The sequence below is a fragment of the Dasypus novemcinctus genome, chromosome 11, assembly GCF_030445035.2.
Source record: "Dasypus novemcinctus isolate mDasNov1 chromosome 11, mDasNov1.1.hap2, whole genome shotgun sequence".
In the NCBI taxonomy this organism is placed as follows: Eukaryota; Metazoa; Chordata; class Mammalia; order Cingulata; family Dasypodidae; genus Dasypus; species Dasypus novemcinctus.
The window spans coordinates 51,032,560-51,047,868 of NC_080683.1; positions in this window are offsets into that span (position 1 = coordinate 51,032,560).

Genomic DNA, 15,309 nt, shown 5'->3' on the forward strand with positions numbered 1-15,309 from the left:
GACTGTGGAAGCTATTGGTGACCCTCCTGATCCCCATCCCAGGGCACTTTGGAGCTCTTCTGTTCATGCTTCCCTGACCCTATTAAAGCCAGGAAAGACTGACTTGGGAAACTCCTCTATGGTGCTGTCACTTATCTATGATTTGTCACCAGGTGAAAGCAGCTTGAGACAAAAGGAGTATAAGAAACTATAGAAGCAGATGGTCTGGGGCAAAAGTTTGTCCACTTTAAAACCCTGGGAGAGGAAATAGAGAGTGCATTTAAATTCCTATAAACAGGAAAACTCCAAAACAACTAACAAGCACAAGCCCAGGACAAGGACTAGGCACAGAAAAGACTAAGAGGACTCTATTCTGCACTCATCTTGGGTGGGCCTTCTGGATAGGATGACTTAAACTCAAGAAAATCTGTCTTATCAATAGCTTATTAAAAAATCAAGAAACAGACATTTCCGGGAATGAATCCCAGAAACATTTTAAAATATTAAAATGTACATCGTGCAACACTAGAGTATAAGACAAAGAAACAAGAAATGATGGCCCATCCAAAGGAAGAAAATGAAAATCAAGAAGAAGACCAGAATGTTGGTACACTGAGAAAATAAATTTTTTTTAATGATCTTAAAATACTCATGGATTCTATTCTTCCCTCCCCCTCCCCTTGGAACCTCTGGTAACCATTAAGTTTCCATTTTTGAAGAATGAGATTCATGGTTACTTGAAATAATATTGAGAGCTTGACATATTGGTCTGTTTTCTTTTATTAGTCACTGTCTATGTTCTCAAGAAATTCTTGTCCCTCTAATTGAGAACATAACAGGACTCTCCAGGATGGGAGTTTAATATTCCCTTGTTTATTGCATGGGTCTCTACCCACTGAAATAACACACTATGACAAGATGACTGCTAGAGGCATGCTCCAGGTGCATCCTATCCCGCACATCCCCCATACCCAATGCCCTACACCAGTAACCCTCCCCTGCCATATTTGCCAAAAGAACATTCCCATAATTGTAGTTTTAATCACAGACATGCAAATCCCCAGAGTTCACCTGCTCCTTCCTCCAACCCTCACACCAGTTCCATGGATAGTCCAACCCAAGCCCCTACCCAACTTCCCCTTACAGACCAGCACTGCAGAGCCCAATCACATCATTGCACCACTCTCATGCCCATCCACTGCACAACCACACCCTTCCACTTAATCATAGATTTTTTCCATATATGCATAGGCTTACCATCCTCTACTCCTCTTCTGTCTCCCAAAAATCGATCTTCCCGGCTCAACCTCTGTTAATCTGCTCAATCTGCTCAAGTCATATCAGTAAGGTCATGTAATATTTGTCCTTCAGTGACTGGTTTACTGGACTCAACCTAAGATCTGTTCTGCATGATCTTGCAATAAGAGATGCAGGTCATTTTAAATTTCATCAAAACCAAAGAAGTGTATGGTACAAAATGTAAACCATTGACCATGGTTAGTAGCAATGCTTCAATACTTGTACATCAGTTGTAACAAATGTACCATCTTAATGTAAAATGTTATTAAAAGGGGAGAGTGGAAAGGAGGAAGGACATTGGTATGTGGGAATCCTCTATATTTTCTATGTGACTTTTCTTTAACCTAAAGCTTCTTTGAATATAAAATGAAAAAAAAAAAATAAGACACTGGGGGAATGTATGGAAGAAACAGTCAATTTACCTATAAGATAACAGATCTTACAGTGATGAAAGACATAATGTATAAAAAAATTTTATTTTATTTCAAATTTTTTTATTTTTTATCTTATTTTTATATGTTATTTTAAAATTATTATTATTTTATTTTCTTATTAATTTTACTTGGTTATTTTTTTGGCTTCAATTTTGGAGAGGTTTCAGATCACAGAAGGGTCACAACTGTGGCAAGGAAGGATCACTGATGCGGGGTGTTAGTGATGTGGTGATATTGGGGAGGGGTGCACCTGGGGCAAGCCTCTACGGCATATGAATATGTTCAAATGTTCACGGGGTTTTTCTCAGTGAGTGGAGACCCTCACAACAACCAAAAGAATATTGAATTCACATCCTGGTAAGTCCTGCTACATTCTCCAATAGAATGACCAGACTCCCCAAAGTACACGGGCAGTTCCTAGTAAAGGAAGACAGACCATTATGCCAGGCCCTTGATATTGATGATTGTACTTAAGAACCTTTTTTTCTGAAATTGATATTTAGCCTAGTATTATTTATTGCCTAGAGTTACCTCCTGAAAGCTTCCTTGCTGTGCAGATGTGGCCTCTCTCTAAGCCAAACTCAGCATATAAATGTGTTAACTTCCCTCCCTTCCCCTCAGCATGGGGCATGACTCCCAGGGATGAGCTTCCCTGACACTGAGGGATTCTTACAAGCGCCAACTAACAATGCCTCTGCAAAAAGACCTTGACTAAAAGGGGGAATATTAAACAAAAATGAATTTGTATGGTTAAGAGATTTTAAAGTGAGTCAGGAGGTCATTCTAGAAGTTACATTTATGCATGTCTCAGCAGGATCTCATTGACTGCCACAGTAAACAGTGCCTCAAGCAGTGGGGATCCTAAGGGCTGTAGAGACATCTAGACACTATAAGCAGGGCAGACAAGCTCAGGAATTTGGTGCCCTGTCAGTAGGCTTTACTTTGGAATTTATGCTCCCCAGTGTAACAGTTAGATTCATTTATAGGTTTCCTATATATGGCTTTTCTGCCCCTTTTAGTTGAACCTATAAATAGCACTATACTTGTTTAATGTATGTCCCAGAGATGTAAATCTTTGGTCTGTTCATGTGCTGGTTGAACCCTGGATCTCAGCAGAGTTGCAACACCTACTCCAGTATATTAGACTCACCTAGGACAACTAACAAGGAGATGATGATGGATAACAACCATCCCAAGGAACAGAAAATATCTGCAGCTGCAAGCAAGATAGTTCCATCCATCTGCCCCATGGGATCTAAGCCCCTCTCAACTAGAAACAGTGAACATCACCATCCTCAAAGCCTCAAGACTGGGGAATGAACAATGGACTAAAGTAGACTTATTATTAATCTATTATAGACTTATGGTTATTCTGGTAAAGGAAGGACTTTTATCATTGATATAAAGGCAGTAGCCACCAGAGGTTTTGAGGGGATGAAGAAAGAATAGGTGTAATATGAAGGCATTTTCAGGACATAGGAATTGTCCTGCATGACATTGCAATAATGGATGCAAGCTATTATACATTTTATTATAATCTATAAAATTGTGTGGGTAAGAGTGTAAACTATAATATAAACTATAGTCATGATTAGTAACAATGTTTCAATATGTGTTCATCATTTGTAACAAATGTACCACACTAATAAAAGTTGTTAATGTGGGACTGTGTGGAAGAGGAAGGTGGTAGGGCATATGAGAATACCCTATATATTTTATTTAACATTCATGTATCTAAAATGTCTTTAAAAATTAAAAAATAAAAATAAAAAAAATACTCAAGGAGATGTAGGAAAATACAAATAAAGAACTGAAGGATATCAGGGAAAAAAATGAGTGAGCAATATGAGAATCTTAATAAAGAAATAAAAGTTTTAAAAAGGAACCAAACAGAACTACTAGAGTTGAAGACTACTGTAATAGTCAGCCAAAGGCATACTGATGCAAATATCAGAAATTGGTTGGTTTTTATAAAGGATATTTATTTGGGATAGGAGCATACAGATACCAGGCCATAAAACATAAGTTACTTCCCTCACCAAAGTCTATTTTCACATGTTGGAGCAGGATGGCTGCCAATGTCTGCAAGGGTTAAGACTTCCTGGGTTCCTCCCTTCCTGGGGCTTGCTTCTCTTTCCTTTGTGTGTTTACTTCCTGGGGCTTCAGCTAAGGCTTCAGGATCAAACTCTAACATCAAAACCCCTTAACTCTGTCCTTTGCCATGCCTTTTATCTGTGAGTCCCCACCCACCAAAGGGTAGGGTCTCAATACCCTACCAGAACAAGAGGTTTACATAATTACTTAATCAAGTAAACCTATGAATCTGATATAATCTAATATACCCAGAGGAAAAGATCAGTTTACAAACATAATCCAGTATTTCTTTTTAGAATTCATCAATAATATCAAACTGCTACAACCACCATAACTGAAATGAAAAATTCCAAGAAGGGTTTCAAAAGATTTGATGCAGTCTTTCCTTGACGAATATTTAGCTTTATAATTATGCCCTTAGTTCTAAAAGCAGCCCCAGAAGAATAGTTACAGATTGAGAAAATTTGTCCCTGTGATTGATAGTCATGACATTCTTCTTTGCTACAGAAAATGATTTGAGAATTGATGCTCTAATTTCATAAATTATGTTGAGAGTAAACTTTTTGTATTTCTTTGTTCATTTTGCCTGAGCTTTGTGTTTTTGTGATAATAATGCCAATCATTTTTCAAATAAAAAGAAAAAAAAGCAGATTGGAGATGACAAAAGAAATAATCAGGAAATTAGACAACAAGACAATATTAATGAGTCTGGCTGAGGAATAGAAAGAAAAAATATAATTATAAAAAGCAAAATAGCCTAAGAATATCTGGGACACTGTAGTAGTTTGATATTATTGATGAATTCCAAAAAGAAATACTGGATTATGTTTGCAAACTGATCTTTTTCTCTGGGCATATGAGATTATATCAGATTCATAGGTTTACTTTCTTAGGTAATTATGTAAGCCTCTTATACTCTCAGGGTGTTGAGTCCCTGCCCTTTGGTAGGTGAGGACTCGCAGATAAAAGGCATGGCAAAGGACAGAGTTAAGGGTTTTTGATGTTAGAGTTTTGATGTTGAGTTTAAACCTAAAGCCTTAAGCTGGAGCCCCAGGAAGAGAGAAACCAAGGAAGCCTGAACTCTCTCAGACGTCGACAGCCATCTTGCTCCAAGACATGAAAATAGACTTTGGTGAGGGAAGTAACTTATGCTTTATGGCCTGATATCTGTAAGCTCCTACCCCAAATAAATACTCTTTATAAAAATCAACCCATTTCTGGTATTTTGCATCAGCACCCCTTTGGCTGACTAATACAGACACCATCAAACATACCAATATACACATTGTGAGAGTCCAAGAAGGAGAAGAAAGAGAGAAAGGGGCAGAAGGAATATTCAAAGAAATAATGCCAGAGAACTTCTCAAACATAGCAAAAGACATGAATAGGCACATCCAAGAAGCCCAGAGAACATCAAACAGTATAGACACAAAGAAAAATACACCCATCATACACTGATCACACTGTTGAATGCTAAGAAAAAGGAGAGCATTATGAAAGCTGCAAGAGAATAGCAACATGTTATGCACAAGGGAGTCCCAGTTATATTTCTCATCAGAAACCACAGAGGCAAGAAGGCAATTGGTTGAATACTTAGCACACTGAAAGAAAACAATTGCCAATGAAGAATTTCATATCCAGCAAGACTTTCTTTTAAAAATGAGGGTAAGATTAAACATTCTGAGATAAACCAAAACTGAGGAAGTTCATCATCACTAGACCAGCCCTACAACTTATGATAAAGGAAGTTCTTCAGTCTTAAAGGAAAGGACACTAGACAGTGGTTCAGAACAGCATAAAGAAGTAAAGACCTCCACTAAATGTAACCATTTGGTTAATTATATATGCCAATACTACTTTATTGGATTGTTTGCTATGTAACTCCACTTTTTACTTCCAACAGGAGCTAAAAGGTAAATGAATTAAAAGAATAAAGCTATTGTTTTGGACATACAATTTACAAATATATAGTGGTAACAAGTGCAAAAAAGGGAGGAGGGGCATAGGAAACATATATGTGTATGCTATTGAAATCAAGTTAGTATAAAAACCATATATGATTGTTATATATTTAGGGTATTAAATTTTAACCCCATGGTAGTGACAAGGAAAATATTTTTTAAATATATACAAATGTAAAAGGGATGATACATAATATGATCTAGCTCAAAGAACAAATAAATATAAAAAAGTAGGTCTTAATGGAATAATTGAAGATAAAAAATGTATAAAACTTACAAAACCTAAATAACAAAATGACAGAAGAAAGTCCTGTATTACCAGTAGTGACTTTAAATGTAAGTGGACTAAACTCTCCAGGCAAAAGGCAAATATAGTTAAAAAGGCATGATCCAACTCTTGTCTGCAAGAGACTCACCTTAAATCGAGAACAAAGACACAAATAGACTGAAAGTGAAAGGATGGAAAAAATATACAATGCAAGTGGTAATCAAAAGAGAGCTGGGGTTGTTATACTAATATCAGATAAAATAGACTTTAAGTGAAAACAGTTAAAAGGAACAAAGATGGTCATTACATACTGATAAAAGGGCCACTTCAAAAGAAGATGTAGTAATTATTAAAATATTTTGGGGCTCTGCTTTTAGTTGCAGAGCCGCAAAATATATGAAGCAAATAATGATAGATTTGAAGGGAAAAATTGACAGTTCTACATTAATAGTAGGAGACTTTAATACAATATTTTCAATAACAGATAGAACATCTACTCAGAAGATCATTATGGAGATAAAAGACATGAATAATACTTGAAACCAACTTGAACTAACAGACATTCACTGAACACTGCACCCAATGAAAACTGAATACACATTATTCTCAAGTACATATAGATAGACTATACGTGGACAAACAATTCTCAATAAATTCAAAAATATTGAAATTATACAATGTATCTTCTCTAATCACAATGAAATAAAGCTAGAAATCAATAACAGAGGGAGAAAGGGAAAATTCACAAATATTTGACAAACAACATAAGCTTAAATAACCAATGGGTTAGAGAGGAAATCATAAGCAAATTTGGGAAATAGTTTGAGGTGAATGAAAATAAAAATACAACAAACCAAACTTATGGGATGCAGCAAATTCAGTGATAACGGGGAATTTGTAGCTCTAAATGTTTACATTAAAAAGGAAAAAAAACTTCAAACCTGAGATCAAACCTCAACACAGAAAGAAGAAGAAGAACAAACTAACCAAAAGTCTAAGGAAGGAAATAACAAAGATTAGAGTGGAGATAAATGAAACAGAAATAAAAACAATAATCAACAAAAACAAAATTTGGTTCTTTGAAAAAAAAATTTGACAAATCTTTAGCCGGACTGACAAAAAAAAAACAAAAACACAGCACAAATAAAAAAATCAAAGGTGAAAAGGGAGATATTACTACCAATCCTGCTGAAATAAAAAGGACTATAATAGGATATTATGAACACTGAATGCCAATAAATTAGATAAGAGATGAAACTGACAAATTCTCAGAAACACACAAACCACCTTCTTTGACTCAAGATGAAATAGAAGATTTCAACAAACAAATTACTAGTAAGAGGATTAAATCAGTAATCAGAAACCTAAGAGCAAAGAAAAGTCCAAGACCAGATGGCTTCATAGGAAAATTCTACCAAACATTCCAAGAAGATTTCACTCCAATTCTGCTTAAATTCTTCCAATAAATTGAAGAGGAGGGAACACTCCCTAACTCATTCTACAAGACCAACATCACTTCATATGAAAGCCAAATAAAGATATCTCAAGATAAAAATAAAACATAGGCCAATATACCTTATGAATATAGATACAAAAATGCTCAACAAAATGCTAACACACTGAATCCTACAGTGTATTAAAAGAACTGTATACCATGAGCAAATGGGATTTACCCCTTGTATGCAAAGTTGGTTCAAAATAAGGAAATCAATTAATAGTACACCACATTAACAGAATGAAAGAATAAAGGCACTTGATAATTTCAATTGAGGCAGACAAGGCATTTGACAAAATATAGCACCCTTTCTTGATAAAAACACTTAAATAATAGGAATAGAAGGAAACTTCCTCAACATGATAAGGGACATATATGAAAAGCCCACAACTAGCATCCTACTTAATGATGAAAGACTGAAAGCTTTCCCTCTAAGATTAAGAACAAGACAAGAATGCACACTGTTACCACTGCTATTCAGCATTACTCTGGAAGTTCTTGAAACAGCAATTAGGCAAGAAAAAGAAATAAAAGTCATCCAAATTCAAAAGGAAAAAGTGAATATTTCCCTATTTGTAGATGATATGATCCTATATACTGAAAATCCTGAAAAATCCACAAGTGCTTGAGTTAAGACATGAATTCAGGGAAGAGGACTTGGCCCCAGTGGATAGGGTGTCCGCCTACCACATGGGAGGTCTGCGGTTCAAACCCCAGGCTTCCTTGACCCATGTGGAGCTGGCCGATGCGAGTGCTGATACGCACAAGGAGTGCCCTGCCACTTAGGGGAGCCCCACGCACAAGGAGTGCACCCTGTAAGGAGAGCCGCCCAGCATGAAAGAAAATGCAGCCTGCCCAGGAATGGCACCACACACATGGAGAGCTGACACAACAAGATGACACAACAAAAAGAAACACAGATTCCCAGTGCTGCTGATAAGAATAGAAGTGGTTACAGAAGAACACACAGTGAATGCACACAGAGAATAGACAACTGGGGGGGGGGGAGAGAAATTTTTAAAAAAAGAAATGAATTCAGAAGAGTGGTGGGGTACAAAACCAAGACTCCAAAATTAGTGGTATTTCTATGCATAAGCAATGAACAATCAGAAGAAGAAATCAAAAGAAACTAAGAGAATCAAATATATAGGAATAAATCAAACCAATTATATAAATGTCATGCACAGAAAATTATGAAATATTGCTAAAAGAAATTAAAGAAGACCTACATAATAGGAGGATGCTCTGTGTTCATGGATTGGAAGAATAAAATTGTTAAGATATCAAAAGTACCAAAGCAATTTGTAGATTCAATGCAATCTCCATCAAAAGTCCAACAAACTTCTTTGCCAAAAAGTAAAAGCCTGTTATCAAATTTACATGGAAGGGTAAGCAGCACAGAATAGCTAAAGCTTTTTTGAAAAAATAGAATGAAGTTGCAGAACTCAAATTCCCCTACATAGAATTTATTACAAAACCACAGCAACCAAAACAGCATGGGATTGGCACAAGTACAGACATTTAGAACAATGGAACACAACTGAGAGCTCAAAATTCAATCCTGACCACATGATCATATCTAGAGATGCGGAAAAAGCATTTGAAAAAATACAGCACACTTTCCTGATAAAAACACGCAAAAGATAGGAAAAGAAGGAAACTTTCTGAACATGCTAAGGGGCATATATGAAAAGCCCACAGCTAACATCACTTACAATGAGGAAATCCTAAAATATTTCCCTCTAAGATCAGGAACAAGACACGGATGCCCACTATCACCCCTCCTATTTAACACTGTGCTAGAAGCACTTGCTCGAGCACTGAGGCAAGAACCAGATATAAAAGGCATCTGAATTGGAAAGCAAGAAGTCAGAATTTCACTATTTGCAGATGACATAATCCTATACATAGAAAACCCTGAGAAATCTACAACAAAGCTTCTAGAAGTTATAAATGAGTTTAGTAAAGTAACAGGTTATAAGATCAATCACAAAAATCAGTTAGCATTTCTGTACACTGATAATGAACAATCTGAGGAGGAAATCAAGAAAAATACCATCTACAATAGTAAATTAAAAAATCAAATACCCAGAAATAAATTTAACAAAGATGTAAAAGACTTACACACAGAATATTACACAACACTGTTAAAGGAAATCAAAGAAGATTTAAATAAATGGAAGAATATTCCCTGTTCATGGAAAGGAAGACTAAATATCATCAAGATGTCTATCCTACCCAAACTGATCTACAGATTTAATGCAGTTCCAATAAAAATCAACACAGCATTTTTCAATGAACTGAAAAACCTATGAAATTTATTCGGAAGGGAAAGAGTCCCCAAACAGCCAAAGACATATTGGGAAAATAAATGAAATCAGAGAAATCAGACTACCTGACTTTAAAACAACTACAAAGCTATAGTGTTTAAAAGGGCATGATATTGGCACAAGGATAGACATACTGACAAATGGAACAGAATTGAGAATTCTGGTAGAGATTCTCACATATTCAGTCATCTGATATTCAACAAGGCCACCAAGCCCATTCAACTAGGAAAGAATGGCCTCTTCAATAAATGATGCTTAGAGAATTGGATATCCATATGCAAAAGAATGAGAGAGGAATACCATCTCACACCTTATACAAAAATTAACTCAAGATGGATAAAGATCTAAATATAAGAGCCCAGACCATAAAGACCTTGGAAGACAATGTAGGGAAGCATCTATAGGGAAGTATTCACAGGACTTTTAATAGGAAATGCCTTCCACATCCAAAGTACAAGCAGTGAATGAAAAAACAGATAAATGGGACCTCCTCAAAAGTAAAGCCTTTTGCACCTCAAAGGAATTTATCTAGAAAGTGAAAAGACAGTCTATCCAATGGGAGAAAATATTTGGTAACCTTATATCTGATAGGAGTCTAATATCCAGATTATATATAAAGAAATCCTATATCTTGAAAATAAAAAGCCAAACAACCCATTCAAAAAATGGGCAAGAGATTTGAACAGATACTTCTCCAAAGAAGAAATACAAATGGCTAAAAAACACATGAAAAGATGCTCAACATCACTAGCTATTAGGGAAATGCAAATCAAAACTACAATGAGATACCATTTACACCCATTATACTTGTGACTATTAAAAGAAAACAGAGAACTACAAGTGTTGGACAGGATGTGGAGGAATGGAAACCCTCATGCTGGTGGGAATGCAGAAGGATCCAGCCATTCTGGAGGACAGTTTAGCAGTTCCTCAAAAAAATAGCTATAGATTTGCCATATCATCCAGCAATTCCACTACTGGTTATATACCCAGAGGAACTGAAAACAAGGACACAAACTGATATATACACCAACATTCATAGCAGCATTATTCCCTATTGCCGAAAGTTGTAATCAACCCAAATGCCCATCAACAGATGAATGGATAAGCAAAATGTGGTATATGCATACAATGGAATACTACTCAGCTGTTAGAAGGAATACAGTACTAACACATGGGAAAACATGGATGAATCTTGAGGACTTTATGTTTTGTGAAGCAAGCCAACCTTTGAAGGACAAATGCCACATGAAATTTCTGATATGAATTAAGTAAATCAAGCTGTCTCAGAGAACTAGAGACTGGATAACAGGCTTACAGGAAATAGGGGGGAAGAGGAAGGTTGCAAGCTGACACCTACATGGGCAAAATCTATGATAAAGTGGTAGTAAGTAGTTGTTCAGTGAAGTGACAAGACGGGCGCATAGGGATACTATTGGGTTAGGCTTTGCAGGCTGGAGGGGAGCTAGGGTTTGGAGGATGGGTCAGATTGTTCATAGAATTGGGGGGAGGCTTTGGGGGAAGCAGGTGAACACGGGAGATTGTCAGGTACATGGTTGAAACTATAATGTTGAGAAAACTCTTTAGAAAATATAATAAGGAAGGGTTACTTGTTTAAAGGTGTTTGACAGGGGCATCTGCCACCGAGTGCACCCAGGAAAGGCGTCTAAGGACTTGTGAGCGCTCATCTTGTCATAGTATGTTATATTAGTGTCAGAGACCCATACAATGAGTGCGAAGGTGTTGCACCCCCATCCTAGGGAGGTCTCTCAAAAAGAGGAGAGGGAGTCTCTTGAGACCATGGGTCACTCCCAATGGGGGAGGACAGATTAGTGTGTCAATCCCTCAGCATTGTTGCAAGTATCTATGAATCTCATTCTTCAAGCAGTGAGGCTTGATTGTCACTGCAGACCCTGAGGGGAGGGAGAGAAAGGAATAGAATAGATGGAAGAGGGAGTAACTGGGGGACAATGGAAATGTTCCATAAGATCATACAACGATGGATATAGACCATGTTAAATTTCACCAAAAATTTATAAAAGTTTATAGTCTAAAATGTAGCATAATGTAACCAAAAATTTAGAAAAGTATACAGTCTAAAATATAAACATATTTTATATGTATATAATGTAAACCATAATGGAATCATGGTTAGTAGCTATGTTTCAATATCTGTACATCAGCTGTAGCAAATATAACATCCACATGTAAAAAGATCATTGCTGGGGAAAGGAGAAAAGGGTTTGATGTTGGGTGTATGGGAGTTCCCTATATTGTATACGTGACTTTACTGTGATCTAAAACTTTTTTGAAGACAAAATTAAAAATTAAAAAAAAAAGGTTGTAGACACAGAGGAAAGAATGGAAGAGATTGCCTTGCCACTGTATATACAGGGTAACACCTATTACAGTGATGAAAGACAAAATGTCAAAAACAAAGTTTTATGGTATTTTTCATTTTTTTTAATACCCCAATTTATTTTTTACTTTATTTTAGTTTTTCTAAGTTATTATGTATTCTATTTCTAATCTTTACACCTATCATTATGATTTCATTTACCTACTAATTGAATTAGGCAATATATTAGGCTTCACATTTGAAGAAGTTTTTGACCACAGAGGGGCTCAACTATGGCAGGGGAAGAACGCTGGTGTGGGGTGTTATTGATGGGAGACACATGGTTGGAAGGGAGTTCTCCAGGGCATGTATATAGGTATATAAATATGTTCAGATATTTGTTGGATACTGTCGTGGTAGGTAGAGTTATACATGACAACTGGGGAAGTGCTGAGTTCCTAGCTGGGGGAGCTCTGTCACATTCCCCAATGGAACAGCAACAATTCCCCAAGTGCAAGGACAAAGATTATTGAAGAAGGATGGTCCAGCGATGGGACCTTGATACTGATGACTATGCTTATGAGCCTGTGGGCTTAAAATTTCAACTAGGCCTAAAGCTGCAGGGTGCCTAAGAGTTACCACCTGAGAGCTTCCATGCTGCTCAAACGTGGCCACTCTCTAAGTCAAACTCATCATGTAAATGCATTACCTTCCCCACAGCATGGGACATGACTCCTGGGGATGAGCCTCCCTGGCACTGAGGGATTACTACCAATCAACAGCTGGGGATACAACTAGAAAAAGACCTTGAATAAAAGGGGGAAATGGTAAAGACTAATGAGTTTATATGGCTAAGAGACTTCAAAATGAGTTGGGAGGTCATCAGAGAGGTCGCACTTACACATTCCTCAGCAGGATCCCAGAGACAGCCAATGTAAATACCACCCCAGGTACTGGTGCTACTGAGGACTACAGGGACACACAGCTTCTATGGTCATGGCAGATGGCTCTGGAGTTCAGTGCCTTGCCAGTGGGCCCTACTTTGGAATTTGTGCTCCTGACCGTGATGGATTTGGACTCAGATGTGACCTCTCTACACATGCCTCTTCTGTCACTTTTACTGAACCTGTGGTTGGTGCTAGGGTTGGTGTATGCTCAGGAGAGCTGACTCTCTGGACCATCCATGTGCCAGCTGGGTCCTGAGTCTCACCAGAGTTGCAACACCTACTCTCTGGTTTGTTGGACTTACCCGGGTCAGGTAATATGAAGGTGAGGATGGTCAACCACCAGACCAAGGAACTGAGAGAGTCTATAACTGCAAGCAGGAGAATCATATCCATCAGCCACATGGGATCTAAACCCCCTTTTGATTTAGAGGTAGAGTGGACATTGCCATCCTGGTGTCCACAGGATGGAGGAATAAAATATGTATTAGAGTAGATTTATTGATATTCTACTATAAAACTATTGTGACTCTAGCAATGGAAGAAACTGTATCATTGTTAAAGAGACTGTGGCCATGGGAGTTGCTGAGGGCAGGGAAGGGGCAGAAGAGGTGTGATATGGGGGCATTTTCAGAACTTGAAGTTGTCCTGAATGATATTGCAGGGACAGATGCAGGACATTATATACCCTGCCATAATCCACTGAATGGACCGGGAGAGAGTGTAAACTACAATATAAACTATAATCCATGCAGTGTAGCAGTGCTCCAAAATGTATTTACCAAATGCAATGAATGTGCCACACTGATGAAAGAGGTTGTTGATGTGTGAGGAGTGAGGGTAGGGTGGGGAGTGGGGTATATAGGAACCTCTTATATTTTTTAATGTAACATTTTGTTTGATCTATGTATCTTTAAAAAGAAATTGCAAAAAAAAATTCAATCCTTAAATTTTAGGGCCAACTGATATTTGAAAAGTGGCACAGACCACTTAATTGGGAAAAAATAGTGTCTTCAACAAATGGGGTATGAAAATTGGTTCTCCAAAAAACGAAAAGGAAGGGGGTCTCCTACCTCACACCATATACAAAAAGCAACTCAAAATGGATCTAAGACCTAAATATAAGAGCTAGAACTACCAAACTCCTAGAAGAAATTGTAGGAAACAATCTTCAGGACTTTTTGTTAGGCAATTGTTTCTTAGACTTTACACCTAGTCTATAATATTTAAACCAAACAGCTCAGGTACAGTTACATCCTCTAGAATGCCCTACCTCCAGTCCATTCCCCATGTTTCTACCAAAGGACTTCTCTTAAAACAGTTCTTTTTTTAATCAAATTACTCATGATCAGCAGCTCATCCTTTGATAAATTCCTTATAGACTAAGGCTAAAATTAAAGGCAGGGGAAGAGTAGCTTGGAGGATAGATATAATCTGAGAAAGACAAGGAATCTAGATTAGAAAGCTAGGAATAAAACAGGGTGGAAATAATATAACCCAAAATCATTTTCACATCAATCATTTAGGTTTTAGCCACATTTCACATATACAGACACTGAGGCTGAAATCAAGCAACTTTCCTAAAGTCACAGCATCAATAGGCACACTTACAGAGCTTTAGAGATTTCAAAGCTATTTCAAAATTCCTCTTACAAATAGGGACTTTCTTGCAACCCTCAAGAGCACACTAAGGTAATTGACAGTCTTTAAGAGATACCCTGCCTAATCTTTGACATCAGGTTATTTCTTTTTCATCCTCAAGTCTGATTTTCCACTCTTGAACAAAGCTTAGATACTTCATTCATTTGTTTGACCTGTGATGGCTACTCTTAACCTTGAATTCATCTTGTCCTCCTTTTCTCTTTGTGATCTTCTCTGTCTTTCTCCTTGCTTTTGCCTTCGCCTTGATTTCTTTTCCTCTCTTTAAGCTCCTTATCTCTACTCTAGAGAATTTTTGTTTGCATTTACAGTAGCCTATCATAAAGTTAACTCTCCACCTAAATATAAAAAATTCAATCATAGTTTTGATGCAATGGTCCAAATCATGATTTGAAGGAATCCTGTAGAACAAATTTATTCAGAGCTAAGAAATCTTTTGCAAAATGAAAAATTACCACCTAGATTTTGGGCCCAAATATTAAGGTTTCCTTTAGGCATCTACTTGATG